Below are 8082 nucleotides of genomic sequence, written 5' to 3' on the forward strand. Positions count from 1 at the left end.
CTCCCTCTCCCACTCCCCCTGCTTGTGTTCCCTCTCTCACTGTGTCTCTCTCTGTCAAATAGATAAAATCTATAATAAAAATAAATAAATAAAAAGCTCCACAAATTTAAAAGAAATGAAAGCACACAAAGGATGTTCTCCTATCATGACGGAATTAGACTAGAGATTGACAGCCGAAAGATTTCTGAGAAATCCCCCAAATATTTGGAAATTAAACTCACTTCTAAATAACCCATAAAGGAGTAGGAAGTGCTGAACAACTGCAGGGATTCTTCTAAGAAATGGAACAGGGTAACCAACCCTTTACCTGGATGGCACAGTAATGCACACAGAAAAGTGTGACACCTAAAGAGTGAGAGTCATCCCAGCTTCCCACCTTTTCCCCACCAGTTCCATCACCTAATCAATCAATAATCAAGTCCTGATGATGTTATTCCTAATCATTTCTCAATGCCACCACATCCTTTCCATCACTTGCTTTGTCTTTCTCCCAAACCACAACACGTGTCCCAGCTGTTATTCTGATCACCATCATCCACACAGCCACCCACGTGATCTAAACCATCTAACCATGCCATTTCCTGAGTGTCGGGGGTAAATGAGTTGATAATGGTAAAGCTCTTAAATAGTGGCTGGCACGTAGGAAGCACTATATCATCATCATTATTATTATTAACCGAGCCCTTGATGGTTGCCATCACCTGTGGGGAAGAGATTCAAGCCCCTCAACTTGGCAAACAAAGCCCTCTGCCACCTGGCCCTGGCCCTTCTCTGGCTTTATTGCCCACAGCTTCCTTTCTTCATCTATTTGCTCCAGCTTTCCCTCTTCTTTCCTTTTCCCCAGCCCACTTCCTCTTGGAGGCCTTTCCTGACACCTCCTCAGGCAGTGGCAGTTGGCCCACTCTGAGCTCTCAATGTTGCCCAAGCACATTTCTTACACAGCTCTCGCCAGGTCTGTGTCTGTCTTCCCAACAGGCTTAACCAAACTTAATTCTCTCTTTCCTGAACATAAATATATTTAATAACAGAAATGAAAACTGTCAGGGCACCTGGGTGGCTCAGTCGGTTGAGCACCTGCCTTGGGCTCAGGTCATGGTCCTGTGGTCCTGGGATGGAGCCCCATTGGGCTCCCTGCTCAGTGGGGAGTCTGCTTCTCCCTCCTCCCCCCACCCTGTGCTCTCTCTTGCTTGTGCTCTCTCTCAAGTAAATAAATAAAATATTTAAAACAAATAAGTAAATAAATAAATATAAATAAAATGAAAAACTGTCACAACCATATGGGTACCTGGCTGGCTCAATCGGGGGAGCATGTGACTCTTGATCTCAGGGTTGTGAGTTCAAGCCCCACATTGGATGTAGAGGTTACTTAAAAATAAAATCTAAAAAAAATTTAAAAATAAATAAATAAACTGTCACAACTACTGATCATTTATGCACTCCACACAAAGTAGATGTTTAGTGATACGACATAAGAAATTGCAATGAACCTATTCACATCATACCTTAGCTTTTAAACCATTCGTGGATCCCAATTACCTTAGGATAAAATCCAAACGCCTTAGTGTAGCATTCAAAGCCCTTCAACCTGACTCAAATCAGGCTGTACACATGTCTATTACAATGTGTGTCACCCTGAATTATGTAGCTCAGTTAACAAATTATGTGTTTGTCTCCCTGGCAAGGCTGGAAGCTCCTGGACCACAGGAAGCAGATCTTACTCATTTCCTATCCCAGGCCTCACCTACTTCCCCATTCCCTAACGCATCACCCAGCACATAGTAGGAGTCCTAACTGTTTTGAATAAAGTTATTTCCATTATATTTCTCTGTCAGCTGGAATTTTTTTATTGTGGTAAATATACATAAAATCAAATTTACCATTTTAACCATTTTTAAGTATATAGTTCAGAGGCATTAAATACATTCACGTTGCTATCTGACCTGCCAACTGGATTTTGGATAGTATCTCAGCATACCTCATTGTAAAATTCACTGTAATGAAGAAAAGGGGGATAAAGGAGAGGGTGTGATATACAAAATACGCAGGACAATAAATCAGATGATTTTGTTCAGATTGTTGCAATAGGCGGAATGCTCATTAGTGAGGAAAGTACCAAAGAGAAGGAAGTGGGGGAGCACCTGGGTGGCTCAGTTGGTTAAGCATCTGCCTTGAGCTCAGGTCATGATCTCTGGGTCCAGGGATCGAGCCCGGTGTCTCCCTGCTCAGTGGGGAGTCTGCTTCTTCCTCTCCCTCTGCCCCTCCCCCCATGCTCACACCCTCTCAAATAAATAAATAAAATATTTAAAAAAAAGAAAGAAAAGGAAGGCGACCTGGTGTTACATAGAGGCAGGTAAACAAGGGAGTCGTCATGAAGGAGGATGGAAATGGTTTTATCCGAGTCACCGAGGAAGGGCAAAAGTGGGTCTTATCTCAGAATATTCTAGAGCAGGATAGTCCTTTGAAGTTAGCCATTTCTCAGAACTCAAAATGGGGTGAGAGAGGACACAAAACGGTGAGGGGATTTCTTGACTGTAGCTGCTTTCCAGAAGTACAGGGTTCATATAAAGTTGAACACTGTTAAAGTCTTGAGGGTGTACAGGGAAAGAGAAAAAGGAGTCAAGTCCTCCTCCCACACCGCCCTATACACACATAGAAGCACCTTCTGATAGTTAGGTCAGGTCTTGACCCACCATCTTCCAGCTGCTTAATATTCTCTTTTTCTCCCGAGAATCATTTCCCATGATCTAAGGCTATACATCTCCAGGGTGGGAGCATTCATAAACCATATGAATTGTGCATTCCAGCAGTTCTGGATGATTCCTCTAGTTTCTTGGCTTCAAAGCCAAACAGGTACCTCCACTTAGGAGCACCTTGAAGCCTGATGCCCCTAACCCACCCCATGCCAGAGGCTGCAAGGCAGCCTCTTGGCCCCATCCTTTCCTCTCCCTTTGCCCTTCACTTCTAAACCTTGCCATTCCATTTAAATCCACCCTCATCCCAACCTTAGGACCCAAAGCAGGGCCTAACATCAGCCTTCCCAAAGCCAGGTAGACCATTTTTTCCTCCTCAGAGGTCTGGATTAGGATTTGGGATTAGGTCCATCATCAGCTCTAGAGTGGCAGCTAACCTGGCCCCACCCCAGCCCCTGCCCCATTCCTCCCCAACACTCTCCCCACCCTTCGACCCCCCTGCACCTCCAGTTCTCCAAGCAGACCCTAGTGCACAGAAGGGGACAGGAGCTCTTACACTAACTAGCCAACTACTTTCCAGTGGCAACTTATAAATTCTGGCCTCCCAACAAGCCACAATTGAATAGCCTGGAGTGCTTGGGGCACACAGATGCCTGGGTCCCACTCCCAAACACCTGATTCGTAAATCTGGGGTACGGCCCAGGGATTTGGGTTTGAAAATCTCTCCCCAGAGAATGTGATATGCAGCCAACGTCCAGAACCACAATACTTTCACATCCAGTATCTCATTTTGACCTCTCATTGACCTGGCGCCCTGGGCAAGAGAGGCATCACCACACTTTTTTTTTTTTTTTAAGATTTTATTTATTTATATGACAGAGAGAGACACAGTGAGAGAGGGAACACAAGCAGGGGGAGTGGGAGAGGGAGAACCAGGCTTCCCGCGGAGCACGGAGCCCGACGCGAGGCTCGATCCCAGGACCCCGGGATCATGACCTGAGCCGAAGGCAGACGCTTAAGGACTGAGCCACTCAGGTGCCCCGGCATTACCACACTTTAAGATTAGGACATCTGTACTCTGTTCATAGAATAAATTTCAAACAGGGTATAGCACCTGAACTTAGAGGTAAAATTTTGAGGTTTGTTTTAAAATACTCTGGAGGAGGGGTGCCTGGTTGGCTCAGTCGGTAGAGTCTATGACTCTTGACTTCTGCGTTTTGAGTGTGAGCCCCATGTTGGGCTTAGAGATTACTTTAAAAAAAAGAAAAAAAATGCTGTGGAGGAAAATCATGTGTGTGTTAGGGAGAGAGTAGGATAGATGAAAAAAAAAGCAGCAAGATCTTGATAAATTTGAAGCTGGGTTATGGGGATATGGGGATTCCCTCTAGGTTTATGTGTTTGAGAGTTGCCATAATAAAAAACTTTTTTTAAATCTCCCTTGGAGATGATTACGAAATGTGCTGGGTATGCATTTGTGGTGCTTTCTAAATTTCCTCCAGGGAACGAAAACTGTAATTAACTGTAATCTGTAAAGTTCATTGTGACCCATCCAATATAATGTCATAACTAAAAAGAGAGGAGTCTGCAATCTAGAACAAGAACAGTCAACAGATGAAAATATGTCCGAGTGGGGGCGCCTGGGTGGCTCAGTCAGTTAAGTGCCTGCCTTCGGCTCAGGTCATGATCTCAGGGTTCTGGGATGGAGCCCACATCTGGCTCCCTGCTCAGTGGGGAATCTGATCTGCTTCTCCCTCTGCCCCTCCCCCTGCCCCCTACTTGTGCTCTCTCTCTCTCAAATAAATAAATAAAATTTAAAAAAAGAAAGAAAGAAAAAGAAAATACATCCAAGTGTATCAATTCTGTCCAGGGAGACAGTATTTCTAAGTATCCTGTGTTGGTTATTCAAATCAAGCCTACTCTCCTAACATATTCCTAATGACTTCCCACTTAACATTCTAGCTCTCTTAGAATTTCTCAGTATATTAATATTTAATTTCTCAGTGTTTTAAGACATTAGTATTACTACATTATCATATTGCTAATATGAGCATATTTGTATGTTAATTAAGAAATTAGTATTTGGCTTTATCACTTCATTACTATGTGACTTACGCTTCCCAGTGTGTTTACCCATCAGTGAATTGATAAAAATCAATACCTCAGGGACGCCTGGGTGGGTCAGTCGGTTAAACCCTTCGGCTGAGGTCATGATCCCAGGGTCCTGGAATCGAGTCCCGCATTGGGCTCCCTGCTCCACGGGGAGCCTGCTTCTCCCTCTGCCTCTGCATCTCTCTCTCTGTCTCTCATGAATGGATAAATAAAATCTTTAAAAAAAAAAAAAATCAAGGGCGCCTGGGTGGCTCAGTTGGTTAAGCGACTGCCTTCGGCTCAGGTCATGATCCTGGAGTTCCGGGATCGAGTCCCGCATCAGGCTCCCTGCTCAGCAGGGAGTCTGCTTCTCCCTCTGACCCTCCCCCCTCTCATGCTCTCTCTCTCTATCTCATTCTCTCTCTCAGATAAATAAATAAAATCTTAAAAAAAAAAAAAATCAATACCCTGAGGACCATCTCTCAGATCTGTGGTGGCTCTAAGAAGGGACAAATGAATTAGGGACTGCCTCTAGGTCTCCAGATGCCTGCTTATCACAGGGAAGTTGGGACATAAGATTCACTAAGAATTGCAGGATGAAGGTGGGAAGGAGGGAGGAGCACTCTGGCATGTGAAGTTGGAATGAAAACATCTGCTCCTTTGAGATCCACCTCTACCTTTTGACCTGGGGCAAATTACATAACCTCTCTGAGCCTTAAATTCTCCATCTGTAAATTGGGTGTTGAAACCTACCACACTGAATTATTGACAGCATTAAACAAAAGAATGTATAAAGGATGCATAGTCACATTTTAGACTCAAGAGTTCTGTAAGTACCCAAATTACTATTGTTTGTAAAGCTTTGTTACAGCTTGTCTTCTTGTGTTCTGAAGTGTGTTCTGGGAAAGTGGATTTGGTCCCTCTAGGAGAAAGTACATGTGTTGGAGGTTGGTTTATAAATGGAATAGAAACCACTGACTGATTTGAGAATATTGCTCGGGGATCTGGGGTGCAGTGTAGAAGTGTAGAATGTACAAATCCTATCACTGGGGTTTATAATTAAAAATAGGATAAGCCCTGTCTTTGAAGGCCAAACAACTTAAAAAAAAAGGCTTTGTGGGTATAATATTCCTCATTCACCTCCTGCCTATGGAAGATGAACAGATGGAGGAGCCCTGAGCTCTCCAGATGCTGGACGAGGGAGGAAGGGCATGGGGACAGCTGAGCTACAGCTATGATAGAAGCCAAGAGAGGGGGTGAGTGAGGTTGGAAATTCCCATGCTGCACAGAAGGCTCTAAGAAATGGCAGGCTCTTCAGTTCGAGCGGAGGCCATGGGGACAAGGGAAGCCATCCTGGGGCTTTGGCAGTTAACCTGGCCCGAAGTCCTGAGCCAACCTGATGATGGAGGCCACTTCCAAAAGTCTGACTGAGGATTATTGGCTCTGGCATGGAAGCCAAGAAGTCGAAGCTAGACTAAACGCTGATGGATAAAGACTGAAGATTAATGCATGAGGAGCCCAACTGCAAAAATATGATTGTATTTCTTTACATCATATTCCACTTTGTATTTCTTTAAACAACTAGACTGGGGCCCCTGAGTGGCTTAGTCAGTTAAGCGTCTGCCTTTGGCTCAGGTCATGATCCCAGGTTCCTCCTGGGATCCCAGGGTCCTCCCTGCTCAGCTGGGAGCCTGCTTCTCCCTCTCTCTCTGCAGCTCCCCCTGCTTATGTTCTTTCTCTCTCTGTCAAATAAATAAACTCTTTTAAAAAATAAGAAATAAAAAAAATAAACAACCAGACTCATGCATGGCTGTTTTGTAATAAAGATTTCTATATTCTATAAAGTCATGAAGACTTTTATGATGTTCCTTGGTTCCAACATTTCTCAATGAAAATGACAGCTTGGAATGCACTGGAACTAGACAGGTTTGGGTTTCAATTCCTGGCTCTGCTGATCTCGTTGATCTTGTATGACCTTGGGCAAGTTATTTAACCTCTTTGGACCCAGGTTTCCATCTGTAAAAGGAGACCAATAGTAACATCTACCTCAAATAATTGCTATCAATATTTAAATGAGGAAAGAAGTGGAAAGCACAGTGTCTAGCACAAAGCACTCGATAAATGGGAGGTGTTTTTTTTTTTAATGTTATTTATCACTTCACATCTGGATTACAATGGCAGCTTCTTGGCTGGACTGCCGCCCACCATTCGCCCAGCAGACTGCCGACCATTAACCTTCCCAATTTTTAGTTTCTATCACATTATTTCCCCAATAAGAATTTTCTGGCTCGAGGGGCGCCTGGGTGGCTCAGTCGTTAAGCGTCTGCCTTCAGCTCAGGTCATGATCCCAGAGTCATGGGATCTAGCCCCGCATCGGGCTCCCTGCTCGGCGGGAAGCCTGCTTCTCCCTCTCCCACTCCCCCTGCTTATGTTCCCTCTCTCACTGTGTCTCTCTCTGTCAAATTAATAAATAAGATCTTTAAAAAAAGAATTCTCTGGCTCGAGGGGCGCCTGGGTGGCTCAGTCGTTAAGCAACGGCCTCTGGCTCAGGTCATGATCCCAGGGTTCTGGGATCGAGCCCCGCATCGGGCTCCCTGCTTGGCGGGGAGTATGCTTCTCCCTCTCCCTCTGCCGGCCTGTCTGCCTACTTGTGATCGCTCTCTCTCTCAAATAAATAAATAAAATCTTAATTTGACAGGGAGAGACACAGCGGGAGAGGGAACACAAGCAGGGGGAGTGGGAGAGGGAGAAGCAGTCTTCCCGCCGAGCAGGGAGCCTGATGCGGGGCTCGATCCCAGGACCCTGGGATCATGACCTGAGCCGAGGGCAGACGCTGAATGACTGAGCCACCCAGCTGCCCCTAAATAAAATCTTAAAAAAAAAAAAAAAAGAATTTTCTGGCCCTCCATAATTGGATTAAGACCAAACTCCAGGGGCGCCTGGGTGGCTCAGTCATTAAGCGTCTGCCTTCGGCTCAGGTCATGATCCCAGGGTCCTCGGATCGAGCCCCGCATTGGGCTCCCTGCTCGGCGGGAGGCCTGCTTCTCCCTCTCCCACTCCCCCTGCTTGTGTTCCCTCTCTTGCTATCTCTCTCTGTCAAATAAATAAATAAAATCTTAAAAAAAAAAAAAAGACCAAACTCCCGTTTGTAGGCGAATGGCACCACTTTGGGTGTTACTTTAAAAGAAACTGGGAGGGCTCCTGGGTGGCTCAGTCGTTAAGCGTCTGCCTTCGGCTCAGGTCATGATCCCAGGGTCCTGGGATCGAGTCCCACATCGGGTTCCCTCCTCGGCGGGAAGCCTGC

Source organism: Mirounga angustirostris, unplaced genomic scaffold, assembly GCF_029215605.1.
Source record: "Mirounga angustirostris isolate CCGP_5_RB_7025 unplaced genomic scaffold, mMirAng1.0.hap1 SCAF_10, whole genome shotgun sequence".
Classification (NCBI taxonomy): domain Eukaryota; kingdom Metazoa; phylum Chordata; class Mammalia; order Carnivora; family Phocidae; genus Mirounga; species Mirounga angustirostris.